Genomic DNA, 22,822 nt, shown 5'->3' with positions numbered 1-22,822 from the left:
ACGCATAAGCGAAATGAGAGACCTAGGAGTGATTGTGGATTCTCAAATAACGTTTAAACAACATATTTCCTATATTGTGGACAAGGCTTCCCGTACGTTGGGGTGCATATTCAGGATGCCCAAAAACTTTACAGATGTTTACGGTAATGGCTGTATTTTGGACCGGGCTCTTATTTTGGACCACCTAGCTGAATTTTGTATTTATATCACACAAAACTAAATAAAACATGCAATATTTAAATGTTATTGCAAAAAGAAACTATCCATAAGGTATTTCCTACATTTGTTTCTTATAAAATATTGCAATTATTAAGAATATTTTCACGTATTTACCCATGCCGGCTGGATTAGACCAAAACTAAGACGACATTGTAAAATTGAAGTCAACTTTCAAAAGCTGTAAGTTTATTTGTACATAGATTTAAAACACGTGAATGATGTTGTTGACTTATTAAATCTTAATTGAAGCAGTTTCATATCTCGAGCGAAACATTGTAAGTTTAAAAACAGTATTCTGAAGCATGTCCAAAATAGGTTCATTTTTTATTGAACCGAACATATTTTCGACATATCTTCTTTTAAGTTCTAGATCTCTTAAACTTTTATTTTTAACCATTTGTTTCTCTAGTATCGAACCATTAATAAATTACTGTTCTTACTGCATTTATAAATTACCGTTCATTGATATAAGCCCTAGAAAAATGTCTATTAACCCAACATGTAACTGTTTTTATTATGTCCATACGAAAATACTGCCTATGATCACATATCAGTCCCACCTTTGCTGTAATTCCTATCCATATGGGACAAATATGCGATTATGAGCAGAATAGTTGAGAAAGCTCTACGACAAGAACCAATCTTTGCTAGAGCTCTCCGTCCGTGCTGTTTGCCAATGCAACAGAGTTTCGCGTTCTACGATTATGTTTCGTTTTGAAAAATGCAAATATGCAAGGAGCAGAACAAGGAAGAACCGGGCAACCCACTACTATCAATGGCGCAAATGGAACAGATCTAACAAACTACATAAAAAATATGCAGGGTATGTATGCAGGTGCATACATCTTGGCAATGGGCCACAATGGGTTTTGCTTTGATGATGCTGTACCGAGTGGTACTGAAATTGATATTAGTTTCAATACCCTAAGCTTGTAGATATTGTTCTAAGCTTTGAATGCCTATAAAAATGTATTGCTTAATAAGGACTTTCAGGATGAAAACGCCGAAAATGCTAGAGATCACTAATTTAATCCAATAGTAACATAACTTTGCAAGCAATACAAAATTACTCGAGTGGTCCAAAATATGTTCAATAGGTGGTCCAAAATAAAAACAGGTGGTCCAAAATTTAATCTTACATATCTTCAGAATTTACGATAGTTTGGTTCTTTCGATGGGATTTGCAACACTTTTACCTACAAATCCTACCTAGCATTCACCACTTTTTAGTTGCATAGGGAATTGATCGATATTACGAAATCTAACTATTATTCGACAAAATTGTTCGGCCATCTCCTAAAGTGGTCCAAAATACCTCCCTTACCCTACTGCCTAAAATCGTTGTACTCAGGCTACAGTCATGCTATTCTTTAGCCCATCGCCAAATCGTAGCCAGGATGTCCCGGGCACAATTTTTTTTTCATACTACTTTTCAATGATGACAGCGGTCTATGTCTATTGATGATGATGACACCGCGCTTGACACAGGCTCGGTTGTACTGCTCGCTATCCCGATCGATCTTAACCATCCAACAAGTTCTTCATAGCAGCGGTCTCCCAACCAAAACCTTCTCGTTTTTATTTTCTCCCCCGTTTTCTCTCCATTCCTCCTTTCCATCCCCCTCTCACCTTTCAACTTTCTCTATCTCTTTTAATCTGGTTGTTGGTCAGAGATACCAACCTCTAGGAACTGGTTTAGGTGAGTAGTAAGATAGGAACGAGGTATATATTATAGGACAAACGAATGAAAATTTAAATTTTTGAGCTCAATTACTAGCTAGAATATTCACTTTATTTTTATCAGAGGTCTATTTTTACTGTTGCAAATCCCCTATATTGTACCCGTAGATGACGGTAACAAATCTTAGAATCGGCCTACAAATTATAATTTTAAAAATTAAGATACAATATTTTTTTCTAACTGGGTCGAAAAAATGTTATGGAGAAAATCATTTTCTCGTGCTGAGTCCGCTACCACAAAAACATTGGGAGAACGGTCCAAAATGCACAACTTAAGCTTTTTCGATGTTTTCACCTATATAAACAAGAGTATCGAACTATTTCAACGTGTAGATGCAAAATTTACAAAACAAGCTACATTTTACAATGACCTTTTATTCGAAACAACAAGGTTTTCATAACTTTTTAACGCATTTAAAATCGAGCCTGGGGCAAAACGCCCACATGGTGGAGTAAAATGGCCCAATTGCATGTAAAATAATGGTGAACGCATGGTTGCTTGTTTTGTCCTAATGAATTGAACGACAATCTTACGGGTGAGGTGAATAATTCGCATTTTCAATTCGAATATTCAATGTCCTACAAAAGATTATATGAGTGATTTTGTCAGTCAGGCCACTGTTCTCCCCTAACATAATCGTCTTCAGTTCTAGACCAACATTTGAAAAGGGCGTAACAGCCAAAATGTATTCCTTCTGATTCCTAGTCTACATATATAGCTATATATGTAGACAAAGAATCAGGAAGAATAAATTTTGGCTGTTACGCCCTTTTCAAATGTTGGTCTAGAGTTAGCCTTGAGAGCAAAGACAAAGATTTGTCAATCCTGTTGATGTGGGTAACATTCTTGATCTCTTGCGCATAGTGAATCCAACGTCCTCGTAAAAAAAATGTATTCGTGCATTGCCTGTATTAAACAGCTTTAAATTGATTACTGGTCAAGTTTAAAAACAGATCAATTTCTAAAGAATGTAGACTCATTTAGGAATAAGAACAAGAAAACATTAAATTCGCAGTCGCAGGGAACAATTTTACTACAATCCTTCCTTATTTTCTATCTGTATTGAAACAGTATTTGTTTATTTAAAGAGTGTTCACGATAAAATTGGATTTGTCAGCATTTTATGTACACAACTTGCGTGCACGTATTTTAGATGTTTGCTGATTGCTGTCTGGTGTATTCTGTACTTTTATGCCTAATCCAGGTCGATCCTTGACTTTTTGTACTTAGCTTTGCCACATCACATCACCACAGATTTGCGTTGAAAGCATCCCCACCGTTCAGTAATTTCAACAAAGTGGCCGTACACTAATTACGTAAGCACTTATGGAGGAGGGCGATTGTTAGGTGATTGGTGATTGTTAGATTTTCTAACAATCCTGTATAAAAACCCACCAAAATCTGTAGGGTAAAAGATCCAATATTGGAGGAACTAAGCACGTTCCACCACTATTTGTTGTGCCACACCATGTCTATACTTCATATAACTTACCTCAAATGTGCATATGAATGTTTATTTGTTATATTTTATCCTTTTATCCATGGGTTGAACATATTTTTGGAAAAACTGTTTGTACTTGTTTAGTACGTTTCTAGTTGTTTTTCATATCATCGTCCAGTGGATTGTTAGTTTGGTAGTTGTTTCATAATTATAAATCTTAGGTTCATGCACTGATATACAAATTGAACCATGACTTGCTTCTAGTCCTAATAGTTGAGTTATAACTTGTTCGCTTTACGACACGCTACGCTATTAGTGAAACCGATTGTGTGGGGCAACAGCAGCATGAAATTATTGAAACTTGATCTTCTTCTACAGGAAACGCACAGAATTACTATATTTGTCAGTTTGAACTTAACTGACCTTCGGTAGTGACGGGCTATGAGCTATAGTACTACAACACAGCGGAACCCAGACGTCTGACCGAGAGTTAGGTTAAAGCTTACAAAGCGACATCGCTTGCATTGCGTTTCGACTGAAAAGACACCACGCTGCAACCCGTTGGTTGCAAAATCGCGAGCTGTTGTGATTATCGATCCGTTTACATTTTATTCCATATGACGACTCGACGACGGGACGAGACACAACAAAGGGGTCTTGTCTGTCCAGCTAAGCAACGAACGTAGAGCGATGTAGTGCCAAACGACATCGCTGTTCCGCTTCTGCGCAGTCTATATCGCAAGCTCGGTTTTTATGGATATTACGAGTGATTATAAATTACATGTCGAAAGATAAAGGAAACGAAGCGAACAGCCACTAGTACCAGTGGCAAGCAATTCTGAATCATAGCAACTACCGTACTTATTTGTGTGACGGTGGCTGTAGTAGAAATCAGCTGTTGGCTTTCGTTGTCTAAGTGCACGTGCCAGCTTCTAGCATGTGAGTCGAAATGGACAATGCTGGGTATGACTAGTTCAACCGTAGGGTTGTCCTTTGTTTTGATTCTATGTTTAAAAGAATGACCGTATTAACTTTTCCAACAATGAAAAACCATTTTCCAAGTAACATTTTTGTCTTTATAAAAGTCTCGAGGACTATGAGTTGCTTCATTAAATTACTTTCATGGCCGTATAAAACTTTTATGTTATTTTCATTTTGTATGATTTATGTATAGACCGACATTATCAGATTCATTATTACAGAATTACACAATTACATTATCTAAATATCCTATTTAAATAATTATCAAAATATACTATTTAAACCAAGTTTACATTCAGTGCTTAATACCCTTCTGGTTAAAGATTTGACGTGGCACCCCTCAAAACAAGACAAAGTTTTTGATCATATTTCTATGGTCTTGTGACCAATTTGCGATCTTCAATCGATAGATAATTATAAGATTTCTAACTTGAGATATGTGACACAGGAACAGGAGTGGGAACAGGAGACTAAATCTATAATCTCTTGATACCATTTTAAAGAACACGGTGAAACAATCTTTATGAATTTACTAAACTTTAGCTTTAGCTTAGCTTAGACTGACTGTACATATCAATGATTGCTGACTGTACATATCAATGGCTTACATTGGTCAATAGTTTGGGGTCACCTTGGCATTAGAATTTACTTGTCATAAGACGAGTTTGTACAATCCCATTTAATTCCACCACTTAATTGTACCTTGACAGATACGTATTTCGACCTCAACAGTAAGGTCGTCTTCAGTGTCTCGTACTTGACTCGTATCTGTCAAGGTGCAATTAAGTGGTCGAATTAAATGGGATTGTACAAACTCGTCTTATGACAAGTGAAGACATTCCACTAAAAAGCTCAACATTAGAATTTAGTCATAACTTATATTTTATTTGACCAATTTAAGCTTATGCCGGTGCATATGAAGCATAATAAGTCTAACTTTACTGAATGGCTTGTCGGGAATCGAACCCAGCCACCTTCTGCATGGTTTTGCTTTGTAGCAGCGCATCTTACCACACGGCTAAGGAAAGCCCACCGTCGCAAACCGTTTGTAATGTTTTTGACGGTTGAATATGAATCTAGAACAGCTACAGGGTACATGAATGTTTCAGATTCATTTTCAAAATGATGCCCCGAACAATTTGAATTAGCAGAATTAGCTCCAGCGATGCCAGATTTGAAGACATGTCTTCAATTTGAAGACATTAGATATCTCTGTGAAGACATTTACTGCAACTAACCGCAAGTTGAGCACATCTATAAAAACGTGCAACTGAGAAAACTGCTTGCAATTTTTTTGTAATTCTTCTTGTAATTTTGATCATTTTGATCAGCTCTTAACGTCACACATCAAAGATTGTTTGAATCTTTAATAGATCATAGAGGCTAGAAAGTGAAAAACTCCCTTACCGTGTTGAAAATCGCAGTGTGACTGACTGATTGTTTACAATCAGTATTGTGAAGCAATTGATTTAGCCATGCCTCGTATGAGCCTAAGACAATATTTTAGGACTGTTAGTTACAATAGAACAACGTTATAAGTTTTTTTTAATGTAGTCTACATTATGTTTGACGGAATAAATAAATAAATAAATTGAACATTTTGAAACGCACATCGCAGATTTTCGTTTTAGGCATGATATAATGTCGGTAATGTAGTATCGATATCAAAACTCAACAAGTAGGGTAATTCGCCAAATGTTGAACGGCTAATTTCTTCGCCTATTGTTGAACGCACGTGCATTTCTTATGGGAGTTCAACAATAGGCGACAATTTCTTTCCGCAACAATATGAAAAAAAAATCGTACGGCCAAGTTGCCGAAAAATATGCAATTAATTGTAATATGAAAGTGTTTCATTGCCCGTCTAAAAATGAAGGAAAACATAACTAGATCAACATTTGAAAAGGGTGTAACAGCCAAAATTGATTACTTCTGATTCTTTGGCTATATATGCAGACGAAGAATCAGAAAGAATACATTTTGGCTGTTACGCCTTTTTCAAATGTTGGTCTAGATATATGCTACACCCCTTTGAACGAAAATTTTTCCACAAAGTTTTACTACTAATAAAGTTATTCAAACTAATTATTGCAAAACTAAATTAAGGTTAAACCATGGAGGTTTCCGAGATTAAAAAAAAAGTATTCTATTCCAAAAAGGTTACTGACAGTCCGAAAGGATTTTTGATCCAAGAAGTTTTCTAAGTATTTTTAATCTGTTACGCCCTTTTCAAATGTTGGCCTAGGAATGTCTAGAGGCTCAAGAATCAAGAATATTTAGAGGCTTTCCAAGAAATTAAGTGTTTTGATGATTTTATGGTTTTCCTTAAGGTTATTAAACATTTTCAGGAAGTACGCAGTGCTTTATTTTAAAAATATTTCTGGAATCTCAAAAGAATGCTTGAAATTCTATTTAAATTTCTGTAGAAAATAAAGATTGATGAAATTGGCATGATAAATTACAAGTTTATAAAAAGTCTTACTTATTTTGAGGATTCTGAAAGTAAATGATCATTTTTGCCTTTCGCGTATACTAAGTATACGTAAAGGCTATAGCGTAACTCCAAAACCGAACTTTTGATAGAAGTCTCGGTGACCCATAGTGTTATATACCAATCGACTCAGCTCGACGAATTGAGGTGATGTCTGTATGTATGTATGTGTGTGTGAGTGTGTACAAAAAAAATTGAGATACACAATTTAAAATAAAACATATTCGAAAGAACTTTTGCTATATGTAGCGTGCAGTTTCAACACGTTATATTGGAATTTGGTGATGCAAAAGTGAAATGATGGATAGCATACTGCGTGCAACGTATATTACAATTCCTCTATGCATCAATCTTCATTCATCTTCAAATTCAACTTAACTTCCAACCACAACATATACTTGAATTCCAAATGTTTACACAATTTTCTTCCAAATGATTTGTTTTTGTATCTGAGCACATGTATTGAACAAATATGAATAATTTGTATGACATTTTACGAAGGGAGTACACTTTCACTCGATGAGACTGACTTGCGTTTACTTTTCCATATGAGACAATGTGACTTGGTATTTTTTCTACTTTTCTAGAACAAACTTCCCGCATAGAATTAGAATAACATAACGTATGTGAAATAAAAAAACATGTGAAATAAAGTGTAATTACTCAAAATTGCCAAAAATTCAGATGTGCTTGACTTGCGGTCAGCGGCAGTTTATTTCATGAAGACATGTTGAAGACTTTTCAAAATATTGGAAGACTTATCTACCTCTTTAAAGAAACTTGAAGACAATTAATAAGCCAGCGAATAGAAAATATTATTTTATTACTTAATTATAAAATCTGCTATTTCTATATGTAATTTATATGAATATTACAAATGTTATAATAGTCTTTGTCTCGGGCTTAGAATCATACATAGAAGTATATTTACACTAGCCGTTTGATAACTGCAACGTATTTTAGAACTCTTACAGACTTAACTTTGAGTTGAGTTCTGGTTAAAGAAATTCAGGAAAATTGCACAAAAAATGGGTGGAGTTGAAGGCACAGTAGAAAATTCAGAGGAAACTTGTTACGCACTTTCGTTATTTTTTTCCTTGAATTCCTTTGGTAAATCTTTTAGAAATATCTTCCATGAATTTCTCCAAGAAATCGTTCTGGTGTTCTCTCTGAAATTCCTCCTGAAGGTCCTCTAGAAACTTGCCCAGAAGTTTCAGGGAATTCTCCGAAAAATCCTCCCGGAATTCCTTTGGAATTTTTCCTAGGAACTCCTCCGTAAGTTCGTCCAGTAATTTCTGCGTGAGTACACCAAAGAACTCCCTCGGAAGATCCTCCAGAACTCCTCCAGTAGTTCCTTCACGAATTCCTCGAAGAGCTGCTGAATCCAGCAGTTCTTCCAGAAATTCTTCCGAAAGTTCCCCCAGCAATTCCTCCGGAAGCTCCTCCAAGGATCCCTCCTGAAGTTTCTCCATGAACTCCTTCGGAAGTTTCTCCAGGAATTCCCCTGGAAGATTCTCCAAGAATGTTACCGATAGATTCTCCAAGAAAGACTCCGGAAGTATACTATGGAATTTCTCTGGTATTTCCTCTAGGATTTCATTCGGAAATTTGTGTAGCAATACCTCAAGAAGCTTCTCCAAGTATTCATCTAGAACTACCTCCAAAATTCCATTGGAAGATGCTTCAGAAATTCCTTCAGGAATATTCTTCAAAAATTCATTAGGAAAATCCTTCAGGAACTCGTCCAGAAAATCTCTCCGGAATTCATCCCGGAGTATCTACAGGAATTCCTCCTTAAGCTCCTCCAAGAATTCCTCCTGATATTCCTCCGGAAGTTCCTTCAGAAATTTCTATGGAGCTCCTTCAGTAAATCCTTTGGATGTTGCAACAGGAATTCCTCCAGAAATTCCATCAGAAGTCTTCCAAGAGTAACTAGAAGCGACATCCATCATCAGGAATTCATCTGGAAGTTGCTCCAGAAATTTTTCCAGAAGTTCCTACTGAAAATTCTTTGGAAGTTTCGTAAAGTATTTCACGGTAAATTTTGAATCCATACAGAGTATTGTTTTGAAAAGAAATGCGGAAAAATTCCACGTGGAAATTTATTAAACAAATCCGGTGGAATTTTTTTTAACGACTCATAGAACATCCGTGGGAAACTCGTTATATACTATCTCGTGAAAATGTTTAAGAATATTCTCTTGATTTCTAACATCTAACGTTAAAAATATTATTCCACATTAGTGAAACTAAGACATGATTGAATTCACGAACTGGTGATTTGGATTTTGAAATTTCTCGCTGATAATCATTATTTTAATATTGACGACATTTGAAAATATCACCTGGCATCCCTGTTTAGCTCTAATGTATGATATGTAAGTTTTAGCAGTTCAAATAATGTTACAAAATTTCAATAACTCTTCAGCCCTAAATAATCTATTGGTCATTATGTTTTGCATTTCAGATAAAAATGTTTTGTCATTGTGAATACAAATGCATCTCAAGAAGTGTCTCGTATTAATAAGTACATTGGTCAAAATAATCGATTTCTTTTTATATTGCAGTCTTGTGGGGGGTCTCCAGTCTCCAGTGCGAGCAAAGGCGTAGGATTGCCAATCCGGAGATGGCTAGTTCGGTTCTCGGTCCGGTCTAGGATATTTCGGGTTGGAAACTTTCTCGACACCCTGGGCATAGTGTATCCGTTGTACTTGCCACACAAGAAACATACTCATGCAATGCCGGGCATAGAAAAGCTTTCAATTAATAACTGAGGAAATTCTTAAAGAATACTAAGTTGAAAAGCAGACCAAGTACCAGTTGGAATGTAGAAGAAGAAAAAGAAGACATGTGTCCAATTATGAGGCCTACAACGTGATGTAGACCTATGATTGTCATAATCAACCCTTATTTTTGTATAAGTGTTTGTCCAAGTTAAATTGCTTGGTATACACTTAAAATAAATCGCCGACTTCGGTAAAATTTTACCGAAATCTCAACCGCTGAACTGTTCGGTAACCCGAGCAACACACATGTTGTAAATCAGTCTATTGTACTTATATACGACTAAATTTGGTTATATATGAGTTATTTCAACCAAATCAACGTGAGTTGTGCTGCTAGGGAAATTATTTTACTGATTTTCGGTGATTTTGACAGTTGAGCAATGGAAAGAAATACAAAAAATCGGTTCAGATTTCGGTAAAATTTACCGAATACTGTAAAATGAGCTAAGTGTGTATTTCTCGTACTTCTAGGCTGGAATCGCACACTTGCCATTTGACTTCAAAAACTTTGTGCCGAACAAATGGTTCGGCATGAGGAATTCATACTTATAAAAACAGCAAACTAAATTCAAGCATATATAGTTCCAAAAGCTTACTTTAGTTTGAGGGATATAGGAATGTAGAATATTTGCATTTGTATAAGTTTACTGGTGTCTGTGGAGCATCATCAAATTTTGCTTCCGTAATCAAATTTGTGTCAACATAGTTGAACTAGTCAGCTTTACCATACAACTTATGTTTTCGCATTTTTCTGAAAGATGATTCCTTCTCGCTGAAATCTCTGAAAAAGCCGGATGGGTTATCTTTATGTCAGAAACATAAAGTAACATAACATTTTCAAAGTCCCAAGAAAAAGTTTGCTTGTCCCGTTACAGATCGAAACATCCCTAACCTCGACCAAACCGCGAGTCTTTCGGTTCCCCAATACTAACATTAGTGTATAAGAATCATGAAAAACTGTATGATTTCGGCTCCGTAGCGCTTCATGGCAAATGAGCCTCCCAAATATTGGCAAATATGTTGTTAAGTTTTTCCGGACATCTATTAGACTGATTAGAAATCGACATGGATTTCAGGTTGACTTAAAAAATATTTGTCATCATGACAGATATACTTAAGATTCTCCATTCTGTGTTTATAAAATTATCATAAAGCTATCATAGACCACCCTCATGCAAGACAATACTGTGCATACTGATCTAGCGACTTCGTGAAGCTTACTCGAGGCGAGAACAAACCGGCACATTCATCAATACCTTTGTCTGTGTCGCTATAGCTTGCCCAGCCACCAAGTCAGCACAGAGATTGGCAAGAAGGTGGCTATAACGTAACGTCGTAACAAAGAAACATTTTCCATAGGAACATTTATTTAATGGATGCATGTGCTCCACCGCGACCGCAGTTACTGAATTTTCAGTTTGCTCGGTAGCCCGTACTTGGTCGCGTAGGTGATACACACAAACAATATTCCATGCACCACCCACCCCTTGTCCAAATGGATGTACGCTGCACTGTGGTCACATATGAAGGCCAAAAGCGTGTTAAGAAGTAGTTAAACAGAGCTTTAAATTGGTATAGTATATTTGTGCATTGGATTCATTTTAGTCTGCCAAACATGTGCATTAAAAAATTAAAGGAGTATGAAATTGACCGCTGAAAATCTCAAAATTAAATAATAATTCATGTTTACGTTATCACGTTTTCGACGTTGATTATGAACTGGTAATGTTTTCTGCACTATTGAAGCGGCAGTTTGGATTTATTTTTCCAAATGCTTGGCCGATCGCTGGACTTTGTTCCTGGTACCCGGAAGCACATTAGCGTACATGATCAATAATATACCTTTGCATCTGAAAACTGGATTGCAGTAGCTGATTTTTCGAATGAGATGAATTTGACTACACACTTATTTTTCACAGAGATTACAGCAATTGTTGAGATTTAACATAAATTCGCACACCTGAACGCAAGGATTTTGTTAATCTGCCGGAAGAAAAATTCTCACTAATATCAGTGATAGAAAAAAAATCCACGTTTTATGTAGTAACAAGTAGTAGCATTTTTGATCAATAAATGAAATATTGATCATAAACCATAACTTCCATCACAGCCATTTTTTGATAAAATCATTATATTCTACAGAAATCTAGGCAATTTGAAATGTCTGCCTGTGTTGGAATTGTAGTAAACCGATCGTACAGTTGTTGAAAATTGGATAAATGTATTATCGAAGTCGATAATTTATTCTAAGTATTAGACATAAGGGCTGGCGCGTTAGTGTAAAAACTTGGAGCATGTTTATCTTGTGCATAATTAAACATTTTTATTGTTTTATAATTGAATCATTTGTTTGAGAAACTACATAAGTCCATTTTACACAATTTCGAGAAAAAACCAAAAAACTGTTTTTGAACAAATTGGCACCGCATCTTTCGATTTCTTCGATACAGATCAATAGTTTTTGGCAAAACTCAACACCCTGGGACACTTCTGGTGCAAAAACTGTAAGCAGTACTTCACAATTGTTTTTCAAAGTGCGTGGACATATGTAGTTTCTCAAACAAACGAAAGTTCATACATTACAGAACAAAAAATGAATTTCTGTCTGTCTGAACCTTATAGAAACCGAAACTACTAAACCGATCAGCGTGAAGATTTGGATCTTAAGAGGGAAGGAAGGATCTTAAGATTGTTCGAGACCCCTCCCTCCTTTGAAAAGGGGGGCTCCCATACAAATGAAACAAAGATTTCTGCATAACTCGAGAATAAATTAATTTTAGGCGAAACGAAGTTCGTCGGGTCTGCTAGTACATAATAAATGAACACTAAAGAATGTATTCGTATCCATACATTCTATCAAAAAATCGTTTTTGGAAGGCGCACGATTTCGTACAATACAGGTCTCCAATTTCTAGAAATGACGATTTAATTTTTTTATTATGTTTTTATGAATATTAATGTAATGTTCTTCAGAAACATAGACATTGACTCGGATGTAAATTAAAATCGGGCGCGTCGATCTAACGTGAGGAATTCACGAAATAACAGAACGATATGTTCCAATATCCAACGCTTGGCAGTTGAAGGGGTTGCTGAAGAGAACCGCCAGAAGCTGGACGAGCACATACGAGATGCCAACGGATTTGGCGACGTAAACATATTAAGGGAGAATATCCACGAAACTGTAGCTACATCATTGATTTCCAAGAAGTGTACGATTCAATGGAATAAGCTGTGGCAGATAATGTCGGAACATGCTTTTCCAGTGAAACTGATTAGGCTGATATGTGCAACGCTTGATAGCTCGAAATCAAGTATTCGGATTAGAGATTAACCGGTCAATGGTCGAACATAAATATATAGGGGAAATGACGGATTTGGCAGGTTTTGTTCTATTATTGTCAGGGGGTTTTTGTTGACCAAATTTCATGAAATTTGGCCACAATATTCTTTGATATGCAAAATGTGAGCATAATTAGGAAAAAAACATTCTGTCAAGTTCCATCTGAAACTGACTGGCAAAAGAAAGATGATGCGATTTGATCGCATACCGTGGCGTGCGGAAAGGGTGTCGATCGACGAGTACTAACTCTAAGTATTTTTAAATGACATATGCGTTCACCATTATTTCACATATAATTAAATCATTTTGATCATTGTAAAATGTAGCATGTTTTGTTAATTTTGCATCTGCACGGTTAGAAAAGAGTGCCTAATATTAGGTACTTTTAACTCAAATCGGCGGTTTAGTGTTGGAACCCAAAATTAAGTAATTTTTTCTTGAAATTAAGTAAAATTCACTTAATATTAAGAAAAATATACTTAATTTTAAATAGAAACTAGACAAAAATTAGGTCAATTTTGCTCAACTTTTGTAAACATGATTTTATTTAACGTTGGGTTCCCACACTTTACTGCCCTTGTTGAGTGGTTTTGCTCTTCATTTTATGACAACAAAGGGAAGAGGGAGATGTAAGAGAAAAAAGTATTTAAAATTAGGTACTTTGTTCTAGTCGTGTGCACATTGATATTCTTCTTTTTAGTGGTATTTGGTTCGGTATTCTTGTTTTTAGTGGTGAAAACATCGAACAAGTTTAAGGGGTGCATTTTGGACTGTTCTTCTCTGTCAAACTTAGACGTACATTTCCATGATAGATTTGGAAGCGTAAGTATAGATTTGATAGTTCCGTTAGGATACTGCAGTCATGAACATTTTGTATGGGAGTGAATTTTAGAGGTGGATTTTCTGAGATTAAAGAATTGTTATCATTTAGTATAAGATTCTACAATTAGCGCAAATTCTGCAACTAGAGGAGTTTGAACAACGAACAGAATTGTAGAGGTAACATCGGCCATACAACACATTGTGATATTGAGTCTCTTGAATGAGTTTATGAGATTATTGATGAACTGGGAATGAAATATAAGACTTTTTATAACAAGATATATTTTACCAAGTAATGAAGCTTGCATACTAAATTGGTTTTTAAAATTGATTCAGTATCAAATTGACTTCCAAATAAATTTCCCACTTTATTACTCGAACGAAAATTGAATTTCGACCAAATGTCCATTCGAACAAATGTCCTTTTGACGGCCAATTATCATCCTACCAAACAGTCTAGATTCCGTTCGGCTGATGCATGCCAAAATAAGCATGCCGAACGAGTATGTACATCTAGAACTGTTCTCAATAAGGCTATTTTTGTCGAAAATTTCTATAGATTATAGCACTGTTCGCAAGTGGCACGTTATGGACTAATGAGATTGTACCTCTTTAAGCGGTACCTACATTTCCACTCAAAAATAATTTGCTAGATCAAATGTATTTTTCTAATGCATGTACATACGTGTCATATGTACAATTTAATAGTAGGTGCTTACGTAGTCAGCTTGTTATGATGAAAATTGTATTCTATGTTTAAGATTAGTCAATGCATATGATGTATGCGTATAAAGTGGTCTAGATACTATAGTTTATACTTTATTTTAGTGAATTTGAAACTCCAAAACAATATAACAGAGTTCTATATAAGTAAAGTTAATAATAAGAATTTGTTTATGATGTTTCAAATTAAACCTTTTCCCCTATTTTTGTCAACCAAAAAGTTTATCTTCTGATATTGAAAACTGATACTGATTTGAAAAATAAATCTTTCGTAATTCTTTGTTCTTATAGGGAATGTAAGGTTCAGCTTTTTCATTGGCATAATTCTCATTTTATAGGGGTTTACCGCGACACATTTGCCGATTGGGTATACATTTTTCATTACTTTTGTCAAAACTATTAAAAACTGAGTCTACTGTAAAAGTATAAATTTTGCAATTCAAACTGGTTGCAGCGTGATTCTTAAAAGTGGGTTATTCCTTCCACACGTCATGACAAAGAATTTATTACCTTTTTCTAAGTATAGCTATCTTTAAGCTATTGAATATCCGCTTGTCAAACGTTGTGGAGTGGGTAAGCAAATTCAGCTGCAAGGCAAATCACCTTCAAACGTACGTCGCTGCACTGTTGTGATACACTCGTCTGGACCAGGTCACAGACAACGATACTGATTTAGCGGATACACGTTTTCTCCCTTTATTCTCTATCACTCTGACTTGGCACTGCGTTTAATTTTGCCATATGCGTTGTATAACATTGACAGCACTGAGGTGGTTTCACGTTTTCTCCCAATAATTGCGCGTTATATTACCAACGTTGACAAATATTCACTCTTGCTTCGACAAGTGGTCACAGCTCACCCTACTCGGCATTCTACTCGTCAAATGTATATAGGTTGTATATTTTATTTCTTACTTAACATTGAAACTTTATTTCGTTTCGTAACATCGCAGATTTTTCTTGTTTACATCCGACTAAAATAGAAATACCACAATCATACACTAACTCGCTGTAGGTCAAGATTTGCATATGTTTACTTCGGTGGCGATCTTCACGGAGAACTTCTAACAGAAATAGCTCGTATCCAATGTGGGATAGCACTTTTCCCAGACAGCTACTGATATATCCACACACGAGAGATGCAAGGTCAACACATTGAAAACACTATTTTCCCTATCCTTTCTTTTGAAGCAACAACGCGTGGGTGTATGAGGGAAGCGCGATATTCACACAGTCTACGGTCACATCAAAGTAACCTTTATTGTTGTGTGTTGTTTGACTGTTTTCCGAATGCGAGATTTCTTCTAAATCGCGCGCACATCTTGCTTCGTACGCGAGCAGAAAGAAAATAAGCAACCCGCGAGAACTCTTGGTGTTTGTACCGAGCTTATAATACAGGTCGCGCGAAACAACGCGCTGACGCGAATATGGCGAATTTACGCCGCGAGCGTGAGAGGAGAGGTGAGAACAAAGTAAACAAACCGTGTTTGCTTGTGCGCTGCTTTGTGTAGGTTCATACCTGGGATAAGAAGCAGAAACTGAATTCAAACTGCCTTAATGGTATTTATACGTCTTTAGTTCAGTCCGAGGCTCTTGCGTTGATTGTAACTAACATCTCCAAAGGATGCTAAAAAATAAGTGCCAGGGTAACGTAGCAATTCCTTTGGGCTTATTCCATAGTTATTGACTGCGAGGTTTCTATGCCAAGTTATCATTTTATTTATTTATAAATTTCCTAGACCGGATATCAAACCCAGCAACTTTCAGCATGATTGATTTGTAGCTGCGCATTTTACCGCGCGGCTAAGAAAGACTCTAAGTGTTCTTTACGCAAAGAAATTTTATGTAAAAGTTATATCTGTAGCTGTCTTCGGCGAATGAGCCAAGGATGACCTGAAAGTCGGAACATGTTGTCACATCCTATCCTTGGTCTAAATAAGAACCATATAGAAACCTGTTTCCATGGAATAACCATCAGTATGCGCTTAATAGAGTTGATTCAAAGATATGACCCATGCACACTTTACGCTTAATTTTGGTTTGAAAGTGTTAGTTATTTTTTCTGAACTGTTATTAATATTTTCTGATTTTCATTATACACTGGATTTTATTTTTACACGATTTGCACTTTCCTAATTTTTCACCCATCCTTAATGCTTAACGCATATTAATTACCAGGTGATTTTTCTTTGAATTATTTAGGATTTTTTGAAACATGTTGCAAAGATTTTGGTGGCAAATTGAAGTCACACGAACAAAAATACGAGTGAAAAAAATCGTGTAAAAACAAAATCCTGTGTATTGCATTCTTTTAGAATATACGCAGCGCTGTAGCGCGTGGTTGGCCCGAAATCTAGAATTGCTCTATGGGAAATGATGACAAATCTAATCTAGATTTTTTACGCGGTTGGACACCACTTGAATTTTCTTTAATTTTTGGTGGGTGGGGTGATTGACAAATCGTTGGGAGTGACTTTGCTAAGAAGATTAATGTACACTCCTTGGGTCCTCGACGTCTTGGATGGGACACAGTTTTTAGTCCTTGGTCCTTTAGATGGGCAAAAATATTCGCATAAATTCAGATAGATTACTATGAAAGCATGACGAATACTTATCTCCATCAGTGTACATATAGGCCTAGGTTTAAGCGCCATTACTCGCTCCAACATACCCATTTTTTTTAACTAAAAAAAAGTTGTATTCTAAAATTCACCGGTTCAAAGTGTTTCAGATTCAAGCTTTTAACAGACGATTCCCTCGGTGACTAAATCCGTGAATAACCGTTTGACTAATTTTCGAAAGGCCCTTTTTCGTCAATCACTGATACAGGTATAAAGTACGTCGGCTCAGGGAGCATTTCCACTGACTTTTTTATCTTCTACTTGATGGAAAAGGAAATGAAAAATACAAAGCATAGCATAGCATATCTGACCGCACACTATCCTGGGTTGACTGTCGATAGGGACGTTAGATGCGCCAGAAAAACAGCCTGGGGCTTGGCATGTTTTTCATTCGACGATTCCTTTGTTCAACACCTGGTCAGGTCCTTACGATCAGTGGGGATTTGAGTGGGAAGTGTTGATTAGATACCTACTGAGGAAGATGCGGGGAACTCGCGCAACCTTCATAGGTATTTGGAGTTGGAGTTTGGATGGGTTTTTAAAGGGTGCTTTTCTTGGCGAACAAGCATGTTATATTTTAATTGGTATTGATATTGTAAAAGGTGATGTTTTGTTCTTGAATGTAATATGAATAAACAGATTTTGGAAAAACAATTGCATTGATTTTGCAATCTGCAGCATATTTCTGAAATAATAAATTGTAGTTATATTAGAATTTATAGTGTGATGATGTGATCAGCACCCAATGTTTCTGAAAGTGAAGATCAATAATTGTCATTTGGTTAGGTAAATCGTTTATGACAAGATATTGTTTATAAATGTTTATCCGAGATTATTTAAAATATATAGAGCTCCGTGGTAATTTAAGAAAATGTATGGAAATATTAAGAATAAGTTTAGGAAAAAACGTTGAAATTTATGAAAATTAAAGGACAGCAAATTGATCCTTGACGTGAAACAAACTTATAATGAAAATATAAAAATATTAGATTATGAGAAGAAAAACTAAATATATAAAAATATAAAATTATATTTGTATATCTGTGTAAATAAGACATAGAAAATATAAATATATGTAAAAAGGGGAATCCGGAAATATAAAAAAATTGACACAGAAATTAAAAAGCGTATCCCATCCTTCCGATCTCAAACTTCTTTGCTCTAACCAAAAGCGCGTACGAGCTGCAGATAGCCAATCTTCTCACACTCCCGATCAACCAGACTGCTAGCTACTAGCCTAGTGGAACAAACTTATTTCAAACTTAATTAACTTACAACACATATTTTTTAGACCTCCCCAAGAAAAAAAAACTCATGAACATATAACAAAATAAAGATATGGAAATATAAAAGTAAAAACAAAAACATAAAAACATATAAACTTGAAAATATGGAATAATACAAAAATATAAAAGTATAAATAAAAATATGTAAATATGGTATATAAGTGAAATACGAAAATATACGAAATATAAAAAGTAAACATTTAAACAAGCAAAATTATGAGAATATGAAAGCATGAGAATAAGAAAGTATAAAATATGAAAATTAACTTCACACTTTCACACTATTATATTTTCATGCTATAAAAATAAAAATAAAAATATAAATGTATGAAAATATAAATATATGAAAATATAAATATATGAAAACATAAATATATGAAAACATAAATATATGAAAACATAAACATATGAAAATATGAACGCACAAAGAAACGAAAATATGAAAATAAGATAAAATAAAAATATAAAAATATGCACATAGGAAAATATGGAAATGAGATAATGATAAAATAAGAACGTGATAATATGAAAATATATTTGAAAAATATATAAATGAAACTATGAAGACATAAAATATGGAAATTTTCTAATTTAATAATATAGTACCTTATCAGCAGTGTATGGCAGCATAAGAATACAACATTATGAAATTATGAAAGCATGAAAAATAAATAAATGAATATGAAGATAAAAAAAAACAAAATTTGGAAATATGAATGTATGAAAATATGAAATTAAGTAAATATAGAACATATAAATATGGAAATGTGAGGAAATTAATTTACGAAAATAAGAAAATATTCAAATACAAATATATGTAAAAAAATGAAAGTTAAATAAAACTCATGTTTCTATTGAAATGTCTGTCCACATTGCTATCAGAAATCAAGGTAGGTGTAATCCTTGATTTCAATCTAAGATAAAAATGACAAAAACGTGAGGATTACTACTCCGGACTACGCCCATCTGCACCACAACTAGGGGAGGGGAAGGAAATGTTGATGTGATACTTAAAGAGAGGCTCTGGACTGGATACTGGGAAGGTATTCGTTGGGTCAGGATTTGCCTTTGATTTGGCAATGTGACCGTGGTAGATCTTACCCCGTAACACACCACGTGAAGGTGTCTACCCAGAGTTACGGGTAGGAAAAGGAAATGAAAAATACAAAGGAACAGAAAATACAGATGAAAAGAATAATGGAACAAGTTTTTTGGGAAGAAGCCAAGTTTTTTGAGGACTGCAATATGCCAAATGCGAAACACAGAGTAACCTTATAAACGCGTATAATTTTTGTTCGCAACAGAGAAATCTAAGCCCTTTTTCAAATAATAGATGCTCGGAAGTAGTGATAGGGAGTTTGTTTGAATTTTAGATAAATTCTTTTATTTAATATAGGAAAACTATTTGAGGCTCAAAAATGGACCATGCATTTGATCCAGTGAAATTTTCGATTCCTTTAATCCAGATATTGGTATGATGGTGAAAAAACAAGCAAAGCCGTTGAATATTCGATGATATTTTAATTTTTTTTCTCTTGGGTCTATACCCGAGTAGACGAAAATAACTCATTAATATCAAATGTTGATAAGATAGCAAAATGAGATATTGACATGATTGATATAAGAGATAAAAGATCACACGACAATATCAATATTTTGCACTTAAATATCAAGAAGAGATCAAGCTATGCTATTTGTAAGAAATAATCAATATCATGTGCCATTAGTTTGTTCTTATGCATAACATATCTTGATGTTCAAATGATATTTCGGTGCAAATTTTTGATATTGTTGCCAGTTCTTTTATCTCTTATATCAATCAAAACCATATCATGTTTAGATATTCTGTTCATGGCTTCTACCCGGGTATAGTTTGGTAAAGCTTTAAACGAGGTACTTATCTAAAGACATGTTGAATACGAGAATCTGTATCGAGGGATTTCAGTAATGAGTTTAAATTTATTTTTTCTTGATTCGAATTGGTCCAAAGTTGAATTTCTTGAGTTGGATTTTTCTTCATTATTAGGTCTAGCGGCGATTCCGAAGGTCATTCGACCCACTTCAATGTAGAGTTGATACGACTACGCCCGAAAGTGATGCAACCACTGTCCGGGACACTTTGAAGATAAATTTTATCAGCCTAGCTAGATCCACTAGTGCGTCAACTCACAACAAGGAAGAATATTTTTCGGTAACACACGCACGGATCTAGTTTTTTCATTTGCGAGGTTTTATTTAATCTTTAAGAAAATCGTCAAAATTTCTAGAAAAGGGATTCTTAGAAATGTTCTGGCCTTTCTAATAATCCTTACTATCTACCTATTGGAACATATGCAGGTTAAAGAGGCTTAAGGAATTCATTTATTAAATCCACCACGCAAATAAGGTTGATTTTAAAAATATCTTGGCTCTTATCATCCTATTTGTTTTGAACATGCATGAAAGAAAAGGAGGAAGTTTTTAAAATTACCCACAGCTATTTAGATTTCAACAGTACTTCACAGTGCTATTTGATCCTATTGATTCCGTTATGATCTTTGCCTGGATCCGTGTCTACGCTATACATTCGATCCATTTGCTGAAGTAAAATTCAAACAAGCGGTGGTAATCCTGCAAACACACCGTTCCGGTAAAAAAAAGTTTTATAGCGTCACGTCTCTACACATTTTTTAAATTCATTTCAATATTTGTGTTGTCAATATAAAAGTTAAATTTCTAACCCGAAAAATCAAACTATTTTCGGTTAAAACGTGTTTTAACGCTTTAATAAGCATTTTGAAAAAATGAAGTCCTATAATATTCCTTAAATAAAAAAGCACCATACGGCATCCATTTTGTTTCCTCGCTTTCGTCAGGGCCAATACGAATATTTCCAAAGTTGTTTCGAGCTCATGCGAAATCTAAGGGCTTTGTTCGGTAGTAGTCAACAGATTGCCAATGTGGAAGGATACTCTAATATTAAGAAATTTGGTTCACTACAATATTTGCAAATTTCCATAATAGTTTTTTAGTGTTAAAACAATATAAGGCGTTTCAACATTTACGACCCATAATTAATGAACAAAAGCAGATTTTCAATTGAATGGTAGAATAATCTTCGATGTGGTTACATCTCCGTGTCCAAAATTTGCCCTCAATATTTTTTTTAGATTGCAATCAATAACTCTGTTCGATCAAAGAAAAAAAAAACAAAAATAGAAGTCTATTCATCGTTATCCCGCATCCGCATGGATCGCAATCATATATGGAAAGTTGTTCATGCCTTACCTGTAAGCTGGGCTGACACAGCTTAGTTCAACTATACCGGATTCCTTCTGCAATATTTGTTCACTTGAATACGGGGCATCGAAGAGTGACCGATGATTGTCGTTTTTGTTCACTTACACCTCTACTGATTAACAATAAGCTACGAATTTGGATAGTTGTATTAAACGTAATATTTACCTACATTAACATGGTTTATTGCTTTTAATTCTTTTTACATTTTAGAAAATGCCACAAATTGCAATGAATACTCGATCATCTGTCGCCATAATAATGCTGCAACATTGTACAATGAAAAAAAAGTAGAGGGTTGTATCATATATACGACCGCAAATTGAACGTAGAATTACGTATAGTGCGATAGTGGATGCGAAATTTGATCATCAAGATTCTATCCATTTTTATGCGGATGGCTAATAGCCGAAATGTAGGCAATTTACTGTTAAAGTGCAATTTTAATATAGGTTGGCAAAATTGAATTTTTCAATAGTTGTATAGAATCATAGAAAGTTTATTGATTGACTCATACCAAAATCTCCGGAATCCGTTGAAAAACGGCTGAGTTATTAGCTCGTACTTTCTGACCTCTTTTCGTGACGGTCCCAAATTTGAAACTTTGGAGTGACCATGTCTTACCGAAAGACGTAATTCTACGTCAAAAGTAAAATAAGCGATTGTACCTAAAGTTGTTTCCCTAGTCATTTTATCAATGTTCTTGGTATTTACCTATTTGTGCGAAAATATAAAAGTTTCATTTGCAGTAGACCATGCATTAGATTACAACTATTAACTAGGTATACCCAATTATAATGCTTGGGTGGCACAATGTAAGGAAATGAACAAACATGTTTAAGATAATTGAGATGGAGATTGTACGCAATCCGGGTGTTTAGAGCCCCGTGTACGTTTTGACAGATTTTTTGGTGACCCCATCCAGCGACCATGGGGTACTGTTTTTTTTCATTGTGACCTCTGGCTCTTACCGACATCTCCAATCAGTCGTCGTAGGACGAACGCGAATGCCACGTAGGAAGTGAAGTTGTCATGGTCGTTGGCGAGAATATTGACCTCGTATATAGGAACACCCCAGGTGTCAGGTATCAG

At 35.1% G+C, this 22,822-nt stretch overlaps 1 protein-coding gene across 4 annotated transcripts in view; it reads right to left on the bottom strand.

Annotated features, from left to right (window-relative positions):
- LOC134227646 (tubulin-specific chaperone cofactor E-like protein) overlaps window positions 1–21,928 on the bottom strand; it is a 57,998-nt gene extending 36,070 nt beyond the window's left edge. The window contains exon 1 of one of the 4 annotated variants that reach the window (XM_062709292.1): window positions 21,722–21,928. The gene's annotated coding sequence lies outside the window, so the exon portion shown is untranslated. Of the gene's footprint in view, window positions 1–3,452; window positions 3,758–3,824; window positions 3,966–15,057; window positions 15,910–21,721 lie in introns of those variants that run through there. The other 3 variants (XM_062709291.1, XM_062709294.1, XM_062709293.1) reach the window with 3 other exon arrangements.
- Window positions 21,929–22,822: the final 894 nt, after the last annotated feature.

The sequence above is a fragment of the Armigeres subalbatus genome, chromosome 3, assembly GCF_024139115.2.
Source record: "Armigeres subalbatus isolate Guangzhou_Male chromosome 3, GZ_Asu_2, whole genome shotgun sequence".
NCBI lineage: Eukaryota > Metazoa > Arthropoda > Insecta > Diptera > Culicidae > Armigeres > Armigeres subalbatus.
Note: the sequence above shows the minus strand (reverse complement) of the source record. Positions and strands in the feature narration are given on the sequence as shown.